Source organism: Numida meleagris, chromosome 1 (genome assembly GCF_002078875.1).
Source record: "Numida meleagris isolate 19003 breed g44 Domestic line chromosome 1, NumMel1.0, whole genome shotgun sequence".
Taxonomy (NCBI): domain Eukaryota; kingdom Metazoa; phylum Chordata; class Aves; order Galliformes; family Numididae; genus Numida; species Numida meleagris.
Genome location: NC_034409.1, coordinates 115,980,904 through 115,996,361, shown reverse-complemented (window position 1 = coordinate 115,996,361; position 15,458 = coordinate 115,980,904). Strand labels below are relative to the sequence as shown.

At 41.7% G+C, this 15,458-nt stretch overlaps 1 long non-coding RNA gene across 5 annotated transcripts in view; it reads right to left on the bottom strand.

The window, feature by feature from the left end:
- LOC110404376 overlaps positions 1 to 15,439 on the bottom strand; it is a 19,453-nt gene extending 4,014 nt beyond the window's left edge. For 2 of the 5 annotated variants that reach the window (XR_002442214.1, XR_002442206.1), the window contains exons 1-4: positions 14,715 to 15,439; positions 14,104 to 14,231; positions 5,786 to 5,847; positions 4,773 to 4,911 (exon numbers count right to left, since the gene is read on the bottom strand). This is a non-coding gene — a long non-coding RNA (uncharacterized LOC110404376). Of the gene's footprint in view, positions 1 to 577; positions 4,912 to 5,785; positions 5,848 to 8,458; positions 8,531 to 14,103; positions 14,232 to 14,714 lie in introns of those variants that run through there. The other 3 variants (XR_002442199.1, XR_002442201.1, XR_002442198.1) reach the window with 3 other exon arrangements.

The window sequence follows — 15,458 nt, the reverse complement described above, 5'->3', positions numbered from 1 at the left end:
CTGGATCCAAATTGGCAGTACTTTCTTGGAACTTAATTTAGAATGGATTTATGAAAAGAATCTAGTTTGAACTGTAGCTGCTTGTCCTTGTGGAACTTGATGTGGGTGACCTGGCAGAGTTTAAATTTATATCAAGCTCTTGAGCAAATACTAGCTGTGATCTTGAACTATAAAATACCTTTGAAAGGATGTAAAGGGAATGATTTTGGAGGGAAAAATCAGAATGAGGAGAAGGGTATATCAGCCACTTCTGCTTAGCTAATATGAATCATGCTCCTTAGGAGAAAACAATGTAGGAAACTTACTGTAGGGTACTAACACTCATTTAGGTTTAACGTTTTCATTTGTACTGATGTACTTAGTTTTAGGTATTTTATATACTAGACTCTTTTGCAAGTCATGCTACTTTCCATATTTTTATACGAAGTACTGCCTTCACTTTCAAAACCTGGTTTGAGTTACGCTGTTCAGTATCTTAAAGAGCATTTTAAGGGTAACTGTTTTTTCACTCATCATAATGGACTTCAGTGAAGCAGATTGGTTTTGTTTCCAAGTGCACGTTGTATTTCGTGTTGCCTTATTCCATCTATGTTCTTGTTTCTCTGTTTGTAAAGTACTTCTACCTCACATGGTGTTGAGACTAAATACATGAATATTTATATAGTGCTTCTCCTTTTTAAAAGAGAGTGTCAGATATAGTTCTTCCTGATTCTTCTGTTACTCGACCAGTGGAAAACCTTGAATGTGTCTTTCAAATACTTCATCTCCAATGCTTTGGGAGCTTGTTTCTGTAAATCTGAATTCTAAAAACTTAGATAAACTGAAGTCTTAACTAATTTATGGGCATGGGGGCACGAAAGAAGTAGTAAACCACCACAGAGAGCAGGAACAATACTGCCACAAAGTTGAAATCCACTCCGAAGAGTTCTTCCTAGGTGTACTGAATGTGTGGATCTAACACTACAAAAATGCCAGAATGCTTCAAAATTGGTTAAGCATCTGTAGGTGTTTCTGGGCATCCAGATACTTTGGAGATTAGGCCTTGCTGTCTTGGTCTGCAATTCAAAATAAGTGCTATAACCTTTCCAAAACGCTCCTTCACATAGCTAAGTAAGAAATACGGAGCACTGGTCATATCTACATCCTTCCAGCTGAACATCTGTGGATTATTACTTCATTTGGGTCTAAAATACTCTTTGATACCGACTGCTATGGTATATACCAAATTTATTAAGTAGGTATACACTGTAAATGATTTTAAGGAATGCTTAGGTTTGTGTGTGTATGCTGTGCCATGCAGGAAAAGCATTGCTTTAGAGTTGGTGGTTGTTGAAGAGCTCTCTCTGGACCTCAGTCTGTTCCTGGCCCTTTCTAAGAGAAGGGATGTTAGGTGCGTGTGTAAGTGACTTGTGGGCTGTGATCTGTGTGTGGCAAGGAGCGTGCTATATATCTTATTACCCTGTGGCAGAGGAGGAGTGTCAAGTACCATTATTTTTTGCCAACAGAGTTGAACACTTCCTCCAACTGAAAAGCTTTGGCTCTTTGGTATGAGTAAAAAATAATGGGCATGTGTTGAGACGTACACGTGAAACGTGACAGCAGCATCAGAGGGCCTAATATGAACAGTGCAAGAGCAAGAGTAAATGCATTTTGTGCTGGTGTCGGCGTACAGCCTCCCTGCATTCACTGACTGTAGATCCAATTATGATGCCACCATTTAGATGAATGAGTAGAGGAAGAGAAACCGTATAAAAGTAAGGAGGTTAATTATTTGAGTATCTTGGCCAAAACAAAAAGTATTTACAGAGAACAGTCCCAAGGTTGTCGTTGGCAAGGAAAGAGGGAGCACTTTCTAGAGGTGAGGTGGTGCTGCTGGTCACAGCTACAAGCTGGCTTTCCCCCTACTCCTGGGAGGTAGTCATTATTGGGTGACATAGTGGCAGTTTCTCAAAAGCATTAGTACGTTTGTCACTTACACTGTTGCATATATGCAACAATAGCTCACTGGGAAAAGGTCAGCGAGTGGCTGTGCTGGAAATAGAAAAATTCTGTGATGCAGAAAAGGAATAAAGAAAGCTGAGAGCTTCTGTTTGCATGCGATGCTTTTTGGGGTCTGTTCATTGAAGAATTATAAAACGCTGAGGAACATATCAAGTCTTAATAGTGTGGATAGGCTTAGATTCAGCGAAAAAATTAGGATAGCATTTTGTTTTGTTGCATTATGTTCCTTAAGAAGAAGAGGTTTCAGGAAAAAATTGGTTTGTAATCCTACCTAAAGGCAGTAAGAAAGAGATTCCTGAAGTGCAGGACTAGTTGCTCTCCCCTGGTATTTCACGGGAGTTTCTTTTAAGCTAGCCTGAATAAAATGCAGGAGGGAAATAATGAAGGCAATAGAGATTCTGATAGTTAAGCTCCGGTTGCATTAGCTTCTGTGCGACCCTGATGTTTGACCTCTCCTACAGTATTTCGTAGCGGCTCAAGTTAAGCTAAAGCATTGTTGCAGGGCCCGATGCTGCCTGAGGGCGTTGTGTCAGGCGGCGTTACTTCAGGGTGATGTAACACGGCGCAAAGCTGCGGCACTGTGTCAGTAATTCTTCCCGGAACTTTCGCGTGTCTCTGGGAAGTGCCACGTCCAGGCACACTCCATGCTGCATTCTGAAGAAGCATGAATTTTTCAGTAACGTCCTTGCTGATTTTGTTTCCCTACGTACAAAATCCCCAAGCATTTCAAAATAGTATTTTTATCGCGTTACTTCTGTACCCTCCTCAAGAGCCCATTCTAGCTCACCGCCGGACAAGGCGTTCCTACCGCGTTGCCGTGCCGGTTCCCCTGGAGAACACCCGCACTTCTGGATGGCATCTCGCTGCGCGGCCAGCGCTGAGCGCCCGCAGGCTTCCCCAGCGGCTGCCCTCCCTTTCTCGCAGCCCTATCCAGGCACTGCACCAAGCGCGGCCTACAGAGCCCGTCCCTTCCCGGCCGTACGATGGCGCCTGTGCCTACCCGATGACAGTCAGCTGCCGGCCCTCTGGGCAGAGCTATGTACCTCTGCCGACGGCGGTTTAGGGGCCATTTGATGTGAGGCTGATCTGAAGGGATTTTGGAACGCTCAGATGAGTCAGGGCACAGCTCTCCTTCACTGCCTCTCGGCCAGCATCGGTAAAGAAATCAGACATCTGAGACAGGGGTCATCCTAAACAGAAAGACATCCCCAGCCTCCTCCCCTACCAACATTGCACAACTCTGTCTTTAGTTACCGCTTCAGTTTATTTGCTATACGATGAAGGGCCTGAAAAGCTTTTCCTTCCTCAAATGTGCCTTAAGGTTTTCCTTCAGGTTGTCTGATTCATTTTTGTTCCTGTTTGTGCTTAATCATCTGTTAATCTCAAAATGTTTCATTTGCTCTAACTACTCCCCATTCAGAATTGAACACCTCAGCTTTGGGAAGTTTTCATTCTAGGACTTTCTAAAAATTATTATTTGATGTGACTGGTACTGGATATACAGAAGTAGAATATTTTTTCTTTTTTACTTTTTCCTGCCTACAGTGAAAATGCTGCTGATAACAAAGTTTAACAGACAGTATTTTCCATTTATTCCTTCAGTAGTAATTGTATGTGACTCAATCCTTTATAAATCTAAAATGGAGTCACTGTTTTCACCAGCAAAGGTATGAGATCATAATTATTCCTTCCACACTTGCAAGCATTCCCATATTCCCACATGGCTTTGGCCTCTTGCCCGCCTGTCTGATAACACGTGTGTTAATGCGCTGAGCCAGCGACACTGGTGTGTCCCAGCACACCACGTGTGTGCACACCTCAGGCACATGGAGCGTCCTACTACTACCGTGCGACCATTAGGCACTTAAAGATAAGCTTGTGTTTTGTTTTGGAGCTTTGATCTTAAATTACTTCCATTTTCCTGAAGGAGGCACAATCCTTTCTTCACATTACTTAGTTCATGCTATTGCTGTTCCACCAGTGTGTATCTTTGTGCTGGAAATTTACTTTTTCCCATTACAGTGCCACATTTGCCTTGTAAAGGACTTTTAACTTGTTGTCAGGGTGTCTGTGCAGACATTAATAGCACAGAGAAGTGGAGTCTCCATCCTTACTGGTGCAACTTGGCAAGCCGATGAACTGCTGACGAGTTCATGCGCACACTATTACAGAGCACAAACCCCCACCGATGTAAGGAGCTCACAGACTCTGCATCCCAAGTCAAGTGAGGATGAAGAAACAAGGGGATTCATCAGAGAGACCTTTCAGAAGCCGTGTTTTGCTTTTACTTTTGTTCCATTCTCAAGTCCCATCAGTCCAATCATATATGAAAGTGTCAAATCGCAACATGTATTTTCATGTAAGTTTAGGAAAGAAATTGCTCATGTCTGTACTGGAGGAACCCACTTTTCATGTCTATATGGTATCTGACATCTGAGGATTTCCAAGTGCTGTCACAGCTCGTACACACGTAGCCACAAGAATTTCGCTTGAAACAAAGTTTAGTTTTGGGTTCACAGTTTTGAAACAACGAATACATAACTAAAAAAAGTTTTTCTATTCTACAGTTCAAGTCCTACTGAAAACAGAGTTTGCCACTTAACATAATGATTTGTTTTGTAATGCTCCGCTGTCTTGCTAAACTATTTATTAGGGAAGCAGGGAGGGGCTGGCACAGTCCTATTTCAAAACACAATGCGTGTGTAGTCACTGAGGCAGATAGCCCTCAGGGCCATGTGCAACTTCTTTAGCCAAGAAGAGAATAAAAATACCTTTTAACTGTTTGAGTCGTCTCTAGCCCTTCTTTTTCAGGATCTCCCAGGCTGTCTTCCAGCAACACGTTAGGTTGAATTACCACTCCTTTCACCTTCATCACATGTACCAGCAGCTCTCAAAGAGGTACGTTTGATTCTTGGAGAAATAAGACAAGTGAAATGTGAGCCTACAGAATTATGAGGTAAGACTTGGGTTGTTTTCCTTTTGTTTTTCCCTAAAACAATGAGAATTTAAACCAAGAGGATGTTATTTGAAATTGTAGAATAAATGATTAACCTCCCTACCACTTTAAAAATTATTTTAAGCTTGCACAGCACTTAATTAGGAAATTAATGTGGAAATTCTGCCTTTAACAACTAAATGTCAAGAAGTCTATTGAACATTGGTAAACCAAGAAATGTCAGTGCTTTTCATGCAGCCGAGTAACTTCTCCAGAGGAGAGTGGGGACCCCTGCTCTGCACAAGGACCACTCTGCTGTTTGAAATTAAGATCTTTTTTCAGAACTTTTTTCTTTCTATGCATTTGATTTTCCTTATTATTATCATAATTTCTTAACAAAGGGAAAAAATCTGCAGTTTTGATCTCAGGCAGCTGTAAAAACTGTGTCTGGAATCTTTCCAAAAAAATTCAGCTTGAGGCCAACACCCCTAATGGAAAATTTCAGACTTGTGAAAGCTGGCAAAGTTCTATGCGCAACTGAAAACCTGTATCATGCAAAATGTCAGACAGATTCAAAGCAAGGGATGGTGTGCTGCCTACTTCCAATGATTTAACTAAAGAGATTACCTGAGACATACAACTGGGCAGATCTTATTGGTCTTCCAACATTTTCACCGGTTTAAACATATTAGGTCAGCTTAAACCCATTGCCTTTGCATAACACCACCATAAGAAAGAATGTAAGCAGACAGATGCTCTCCTGACACTTCTCTACAGCCACCTTGCAGAGCACAGCACAAGTAGACCCAACACAGGCCCTCTACATTCCTCTCCTCATTCCAAACGCACCTCATGCTTCTGTTAGGGGCTTCTTTACACCAGATGCTGTTCTTTAAGATGCATGAAGACACCTGAATAAAAAAAGTCAGTTATCAGATTGGTAATTTTGAACACATTTTTTGTTACTCTTCTTTGTAAGTAGGAACAACTGGAGGCTGTGTCCAAATCTAAATCCATTCTTCAAATACCAAGCTACGCTGATTCATTGAATACAATGCTTATATCCCATTTTATTGTTCAGCATGTGTATTTCCCACACCTTTGTTATTCAATATCCCATCCTTACCATGATGTACTGCCTCCAAATGAAAAAAGTTGTAATTCTTTCATAGAGTTTTCCCTTACACCTTATTTTTTCATTGTTATACATGCATCAAGGTCTACAGCAGGACTAGGAAAAATTCCATGGTCGAGCATTGGAATAGTTGCTCAGGAAGGTGGTGGAGTCCCTCTCTGGAGGTATTAAAGAGACATATGGAAATGGCACGAAGGGAAATGGTTTGGTGAGAAGACTTGTTAGATCAGGCTAATGGTTGGACTTTCAATGATCTTAGAAGGTCTTTTCCAACCTCCATAATTCTATGGTTCTGTGAAAATGTGCTTTGAAAGATTGCTGGTTATATAAAAACTTGCTTCTCCAAAAGAGTGATTGAGCATTGGAACAGACTGCCCAGGGAGGGGGTGGGTTCATCATCCCTGGAGGTGTTCAAGAAATGCGAAGATGTGGTACTCAGGGACATGGTTTAGTGGGCAATATTGGTGGTAGGTGGACAGTTGGGCTAGATGATCTTAGAGGTCTTTTCCAACCTTAATTAGTCTATGATTCTATGACTCTATAAACAGTTTGAATGGCAATTACTTCCAAAGAATTTAGTGTACTAATAGACAATTGTTCAAGTCGATCATTTTTTCATTACTTCATTCCCAATAACTAGCTTTCTCATCAAAGGAAAATATTTCTCTTACCCCTTCATTAATTTTCCTTAGTACCTAAACCTTTCACTCTCAAGCATTTCCACTGCCTGTACACATGGGCAGCCCAGTGAACATCTCCAATTTATCTGTCTAAATTTGTCCAAAATTTGGAGACAGATATACATGGTCAAATTTAACCACAGTGCTGAAAAAACAGAAGAGCTTTCCTGATCCTAGAGGTTATTATTAGGCTACATCATGGGGTGGCTTAGTGTGCCTGAGCTCATTTTACAGTTACATCTCTGAGCTCCATGGGCTGAAGTGAGTCAGTGGCTTAGTGCCACAGATATTGGAATGGGCTGTAATGTGCCTGTCTCAGTGGGCCAGCCATTTATTCTGACAAGCATCAGGACAGATGCTACCTGAACCCCAGGCATTCTGAAAGCCTGGACACTTCTCCAGCCCAGGTTGTGCCTTCTAAGCCATGTATCCCATGAGGAAACAAACCCAGGAGGACTGCTGCTAGGTGCTGAAGTCAGAGGACAGAGCAGGTGACTGTCACAGAGCTCTGTGCTGATTTTGTCCTCTATTCAGTGAGGCAAATAACTAGCAGAGCCACCTGAAGAACAGGGAAAACTCTGCTCGTGAAGAGCCTGTGACCATTTTGGTGCCAAAAGAATACCAACAAGAGCTGTGACTTGGGAGAGGGTTGCAAGGTTTTAAAGCGTTTGCCCTTTGATACCTATGGATCACACAATGCATAGTGAGACCTGGGCAGCTTTGTAGGCTTGCAATTCCCTATCTGTAAGACAGATAAATGGTATCCACTTCTCATTCCTCCATGCAGCAGGAATTCCAAGCCCTGGCTCCTCTTAATACCCCTTCGTACCTTGGAGCATCTTGTATCCTTTGTCTCACTGCATCTGTCCCATGCAGTGATTTCTCTGAATTTGATGATGTTGGTTTCCTGGGCATAAAGACTCAGTTTTGGGCATGGTGGCTGGGATCAGATCACTTCTGGTGCGCTTCTTTCTGTGGACCACAGCCAGTTCCTCACTGTATGTTTCCAGGTCCTGCACGGAAACCCCTAGGACTATCTAACCTGGGACCTTGTTGGTGAAGGACCACATGGCTGCTAAGAGATGATGGACTGGTGATAGCACACTGCTGGCAACATTCTGTTGTGGTGGACACAGAAGACCCTTTCCTAAAGCAGACAGCAAAGAGAACCAACAGTATCATCTCAGTCTGCTCAGTCTGCCGATTAAAGGACTGGAAATATGGAGAGGGGGAAGAAAGAGGTGGTGCTGGCTGCGTGCAAACACCGGAGTGCTACAGCACTCTACCTGGAACTCTCCACAGTTTTGCTTTCAGCTGGGACAGTTATTTTTTCTTCATAGTGTCTGGTATGATGCTATGTTTTGGCTTTGGGAGAAAACAATGTTATTACCACACTTATGTTTCAGTTCTTGCTGAGCAGTGCAGGTACAGAACCAAGGGGACAGAACCAGGACAGGTGAACTAAACTGGCCAAAGAGATATCCCATACCTTATGACCTCACATGAAAATACTACAAAACTGAGGGAAGTTGGCTGGGTGGGCAGCCACAGCTTGGGGACTGGCTGGGCACCAGCTGGTGGGTGGTGAGAAATTGCATTGTGCATCACTTGCTTGGTTGATGCATGTTTTTATCATTACTATTATTTTCATTTTCTCTCATTTTCTGTCAGTAAATAGTTTTTTTTATCTCAACCCATGAGTTCTACCTTGTTTCTTCTCTGATTCCCTCATTCCACTCAGAGCAGGGAGAGAGTGAACAGCTACGCGGTGCTGAACTGCTGCCAGGTTAAACCAAAACAGTATTAGTTAATGACATTAGTTTAACTTATAAATGCAAATTAATGTCTGGACAATCCTTTAGAAATTTTGAACAGCCCTATGCAGACTACAAAAATGTACACTATCTTCCTGTCTACCAAACGGCAGTAACTACTACAGAGTGTGTCCTCACACAGCAGAAAGAATGATTTGAAACTATTCCTAAATAGAAAAAAAAAATGTGAACACTAAAAATATGACTCCATATATTCTTATAGATACCTGTAATTCTTTCCACTTCTGAAATTACAAGATCACCTGAATTTCTCTATGGCATAAGCCATTAAATCTCACTCACTCTCTCATGAATCAAATGGCTTGGATTCAATCAAAAATACAAGAAAACCATCCTATCTTGAGCTGAAGAAGTGAAGGGGAAGGGAACCTCTTCTGTCCCTTGTGTTTTGGTTGTGGTTGATCTCATTTTATTGTTTAGAAAGTAAAGTCTGATTTTTAAATCAAATCCACTGTTTAAATGTCCAGGTATCAATTTTGGTTAAGTCTTCGTGTATTTTTCAACATTGTAATCACCAATAGCTGATTTGTGCAGATGAGCTGATTGACACACTCCTCATTTTCTGGAGTAACAGCTCTGCATAGCCATCCAGAACGTGGTTTGTCTTTCACATCGCTGTCACCACTGCTGAAATGCACGGCCCACTGCCTCACTGTGCTCACATTCACTGTTTGGTCTCCACAAACATTCAGCAAGTGTTGATGAATGTCAGTGGGTGCCATTTTTTCCACCTTGAGGAATTCAGTTCCACATCTTTACTTCATAGGCGCTTTGATTTGTCAGACGGCCCCTCTGCTGCCATCTGTCACATGGCAGCAAAATGTAATGGGATATTGGTGGGAAGGTTCAGCCTCTATTGCCATACTACCAACATTCAGCTTGGACTTCATGGGCCAAAATAATAAAGTAGGAGGCATTACTTTCGGAGCAGCCATCATGCAAATACTTTCATATTTGGGCATGTTAAGACATAACTTATTTAAATCGTTCAATTTACAATTAATCCAGTTGGTGTGATTGTTCTGCATTATTGTATTTCTTGTCCTTTCATTCCCAGCCCACCATCCCTGTCACAATGACAATATTTCTAGATGGAGGTGTTGAGTCAGATACTGTAACTAAGGCTTAACCTCTATGAACAATCCAACTTTGCTTATTTCTTCAGATCCATTGGCCCATCAGCTTTTAAACCATTAAATACATTGCACTGAAGCTAAATCAGACTCACGGCTGTGTAGTATGAAGCACTTTACCGAAGTTCACTCTACACAGTTTTGTGCTCAAGCTTCCCACCTATACAAGTGATGAAAATCAGTGTACTTGCCAAGATCTTTTTTTCCTTAAGCCATACTTACTGGTGTTAGTTATAACCTTATCTTTTTATGCTTTATCAAAGAAATCTTGTGTTTTCTTTTCCATTATTTTAATGAGGACTGGCTTTAACATGATGGGCTGGTTTATTAGTACCTGACTTATCTTGCTCAGCCAAAGGGGAACTGGTCCTGATACCACTCTTTCTGAAATTGCTCAAACCTTTTGAGATTTACATTTATTACAGTAAATGGACCGTCTATCTCCTCCGCTGACAGAGGCAGGCAGGAGTGTATTTTGCAGAAGGTACCACTCTACACTTGCCTAGCGAGAAGTACAAGTGTTCGGCATTTTTTACTTGTTACTGTCCAGAAATACCTGATGAGGTCTAACAGACCTTTGGTCTGACAGCCTTTTCTTCATTATGATTACTTTTAAGCCTCCAGGGTTATCTGGAACTGCTGATCAAATAACATAAACAGAATGACTGCTCATCCTTCATTCTTCATTTTCAGACACCCTTCTACAGGGAATCCCTTCCAGTATAACTATCCCAAATACATTATGCATGAAAAATGCTCCTAGTACAGTTGTAGCTTATACTGTAAACCACCACTCTGTTTCTTAAGATTTATGCCACACTTCTTCCTAAGTAAAATAATTCTAATAATGGAACTAGCCTTGCTGACAAACCCATCCCAGCAAAAGTTCACAATTTAAAACTTGCACAGTGCTTTTACACTGAAAACAGCTTTACTTAGTCTCCATGAACCACAAACACATTTAGCTATTGTTTGTACTTTGAAAATGAGAACTCTTACTCCAGCATCCCTCTTTCATCTGCCGATGGAAATATACCTTTGCTTAAACCTGTTGTTCCTAATGTGCTACAAAGCTCCTTGTTCTCTACTTTCCATGTCAGGAGCAGTTTCAGTAGTGGTAACAAGCAGTATAAAAACAAGAACACTAACACTCAGGGACCTAGAGTTTTGAAATCCATATTTGTTTAAGAGATATAGTCTTTGCTACGTATCACGGGTTGCTTGGGTGAATAGCGGAGATATTACAAATAAAAGTATTTCATTTTTCCTGCGCATCACTAATGATTTAGCAGATACTACAAGTACTCTGGTTTTCACACATACAAGTTTTTATATTTAACTACATCAAACTTCTGACTGTCAGGTAGTTAGTTTCAAAAGTAGATCACACTCAGGTAACATGAAAAGATGTATTTCTCCACTTATTTCTTTCAGTAAGTTAGCAGCTACTACACTTATGAAGTAAACCTTTCTACCACTGCTATGAGCAATATTCTTAACTTTCCTTATTTAGTTTTTTTCAATCAAACAATTGCAGGTAAGTATTGAGTCATGAGCAATAACTAAAACAGAAAAAGCTATGGAAGAGTTTAGACCCTTGGATAAGAGTATTTCCTCTATATAAAAAAAGTTTCAAATATAAATGGGAAGACACAAAAATTTATTTGTACAAGGTCTGCTCTGAAAGTAATGCCTCCCATTTTAATATGTTGTTCCACAACGTCAGAAGAGGATATTGGTTGTGTGGCAGTTGAGGTTGAACTTTCCCACCAATATTCCATTACATTTTGTTGCCATACAACAGATGGCAGCAGAGGGGCAGTCTTACAAAATGGCACCGGACATGGAAGTGCATATGAAGCAAAGGTGTAAACAATTGCACCCATTGACATTCACTGATGCTTGATGTACTTTTACAGAGATCAAAAAGGATGTCAGCAAAGCGAGGCGGTGGGTGGTGCATTTCAGCACTGGTGACAGCAACAGTGGGTCACCTCCACTGGTGCCAATTTTTGCAATTGCAGCATGCAGGCTCTTGTTTATCGCTGGTAAAAATGCATAGCTCATGCTGGTGACTATGTTAAAAACAATGTTTTGTAGCTGAGAATTTGGCCTATCAAATGGTGGTATTGTGCTCCTTATATGTGTGGTAGTTTCCATGGAAACAAATAGCAGGCATTACTTTTGGAGCAACCTCCATATAACTGCTATGAAAGTGTTTTAGCAAAAGACTATTCAGCCTTTAATTTTCCTCCCTTACTGTGGCTGCATAGGAAAACCTTGAATATGTCAAACAGGCTCAGAATGTTTTTTGTACTTGGCGGCTGATTTAACCCAAAATTGATGATTCATCACCAGTCGATGGGTTTGTCCACCTTGAAAAACTGCTACCATAAAAGGAAACATCATAACGTCACTGCCTGATAAAACAACTCAGTAAGGCTGTAGATGAAAAAGCAAACAGGTCTTTACATAGAGGCCTACAAAGCAGCCAACAGAAAGCTGACTACCCCAAGCATATCATCCCATTTCTGTAACTCAGGGCAGTATGCAATGGTGGAGCTAGACAGTCAGAAATTTGGTACTGTTACTTGGACATTTGTATTTGCTAAGCATGTTGCTGATAACCAGGAAATAAGGTACAAGATAGACAGGAAGGAACTGACACTGAAAATGGCTTTTTTACTAATTTTTAGAATTTGTTTGCACATAAATTATCAGTGACATGGATGCAAGCATTAACAGCCATATCAACTTCCAGCCACACCAGTTTTTCGTGACATATAGAGCTGGTAGTATACAGACTTACTCATTTTGAGAAAACCTAGACGGAACTTGAGCAAAACAGCATAATAATGTAATAATTAAGTAGCCAAGTAAGAAATTACTACTATGTGGCTTTGGAATTAACCCAGTAACAACTGAGTTTGAGTACAATTCAAGAGGATATTCCAGCAAAAGCCACAAGCTCAATTTGTGATGGCAAAGTCAGATATAGTAACCTACTGCTGAGTGACAGACACTAAAACCAGTTTTAGGGAAAACTAAAGAAACACTGGACCACAGGTAAAATTATAATAAAGGTAAGGCTACAAACAGCCTCTGTTTGTAGGCTGTGAAACAACAGAGCAACAAACTAACATACAACCTATCTTCCGTCTCTGGACTAAATCCAATCCAACCTCATCTCTAATGGACGTCTGAAATCCTGTTGCTTACGATGTACTTTTTACCATTTGTCTACTGCACTCCCGTAAGTGCAAGTTACATAAACATTTGTGCAAATACATTACTGTATGTTTTTACAAAGTGGTGCAAGCGTACTTATTTTATCTACAGTTTTCAAGTGTGTTCCTGCTCTTGGACTCCCTCATTGCATGTGAGAGAAGAAATGGCTATGAATATCAGTTGTAAACATGGCTTCCTTTCTGGCAGCTCAAGAAATGGGAGTTCCTCCATTCCTGATCATGCCAGGGAGTTTGTGGCATACTGGCTGACATCAGAAACATTAGTAGCTGGGGATATCATTTAGGTGATGAATAGATCAGAACAAATACTCTCCTTAATGACTCAAAAGCTGCAGTTACCTGACTCTTGAGTAGTAAGGAAAAAGGAGATAAAGGTGAAATGGTTATATGCTCACAGGGTGAATAACCAAGAATGACCAGAAAAAAAAGTTACTATTCATGTTTTCACAAGACATCTGGCTATATGCCTTCCAACAGCATCATAGCTTTTTTGACGCCCCTCCTTGCAAAGACCTAACATTTGGATATGCTAAATATTTGAGGGTAATGTGCCACATATTCTGGACTTCCATTCCTCAGTTGAATGACTAATGTGTATGTTCTCAGAACTAAACAGTTTGCGTGATGCTCAGCTGTTCATTATGATTTTCTATGCAGCTTGAATTTGTTGGGGAAAAAATGGCTTCGAAAGCATATAAGTATGAAATCAGAAGGTAACTCTGCAGAACATCTGGTCCAACTCCTGCTACGAGTTACCGGTCTACTACAGCAGGTAGCTTGAGGCTTTGTCCAGTTGGGTTCTGCGCATCTCCAAAGACAAGAGAATTCACCACTGTTTGATCAACTTTAGAGTCGTTTTGTCCTTCCTTTATTTCATTTTGTGCCACTGCCTCTCACTCTGACACTGAGCATGAACGAGTAACTTGGCAATGCTGTCTTTACCCCCGTCATGAAGTATTTATAAATATGGGTAAAATCCCCAAGCCTTCTTTTCTTCAGCCTGAACAGTTCCAGCTTTTACAGCCTCTTCTCATATATCAAATGCTCCAGTACCTTAACCATTCCAGTGGCCTAGCTTCTATTAAAGTATTGTATAATACAGGCCATTAGAGGCATGTTCCAGGCAAGGAACTTACCAATGCATATGTGAAGAACAATAAATACTTCAACCTCTTTAAAAAATGTCCATATGAGATCTGACTTGCTGTTGATTATGAATCAGCAAACATCTTTCTCTGCTCTTCCCTCTTTGGCTTCTTTCATCCTAACAAGAATATTAACTTATATTAATATCACACTTATGGTGAAGACCAACAATTCTTTTTAAGGTAAATATTTTAGGAACCTCTCCTGCAATGCAAGGTTGAGGTGATTCTATGAAAGCTTAACTAAAACTCTTGTGAAGTGAGCCAAAAGAAATTTGTTTTTGAAGTGTAATGATTTCTCCTCTGTTCGCAGTACCATGGTCAGGATACTTGTTTGCCATGTAAGAATTTCACAGGCATTCCCAAATTACTTTTTAAGCCTGTGTGTTAGGATGGGAAAGTCTACAGCACAAAAGTGTAGCTGAGTCAATGCTGAGCCCAAAGCATAAACATGTCCAACATAAACATTGTGTGTGTGCTGCTCATGGCCAGATAAGTCACACTTGCATCAGCTGATAAGCGTGACAGTCAGTTTACTTCAATGGTGAGAACAGCACAAGAAGCAGTCTCCTCAAGCCCTGAGCACAATTACATGATTTTACCTCCTTGTTGCCATGAGGTTGCTCCTAGTGTGTAATTTCTGATAGCTTGAACACTTTAGGCTGCATCTTTCATGGATCAACTGTGATTGTTTTCTCGAAAAACAGAAGAAAATCTGATTAACTTTTAGGACAAGGAGCAGAAAACACTGCCAGCGAAGCACACAGGTTTTGACAGAACATTCCTCCAAATGTTCTGCAGTCTATTAGAGAAGACCCCTTCCCTCTGTTTTCTTTTTACCCCATTTCTGTTTCCTCACATGAGCAGTGTTGGGCTGGGGCATCACGGCTGCCTCTTACATATGTGCCAGTAGCTCCTGGGGTAGCGCCGTTCCCATCACATCTGGGAGCCACTTTCCACACCAAAATCTGGAGCCCCTCTGCTTTATTGTTATTATTACCGTTAGTAATACCTGTGGCATGCAGCCGTACCTGGTGACACAGGGCCACCCCAGGCCCGAGGACCCCTAACACCCATCGCTGCATCTCTGCGCCCCAAAATCCCCCCATACCCGCACCCTGAGATGCCTCGGCCAGGCCAGCGGCAGAGCGCGGCCCTCCGGGCCGCAACACAACAAGGCCGGGCCGGGCCGCGGGCCTGCACCGCGGGATAGCGGCCTTAGGGCGGGGGAGGCTCCAGCATGGAGGGGCCGGGCCGGGAAGGGGTCCCCGGGGCCGCCGCCCCGCTCCGGGGGCGCACGCTGAGCCCCCAGCAGGGCTTGGCGGCCGAGCAGCGGCGGAGGCGGC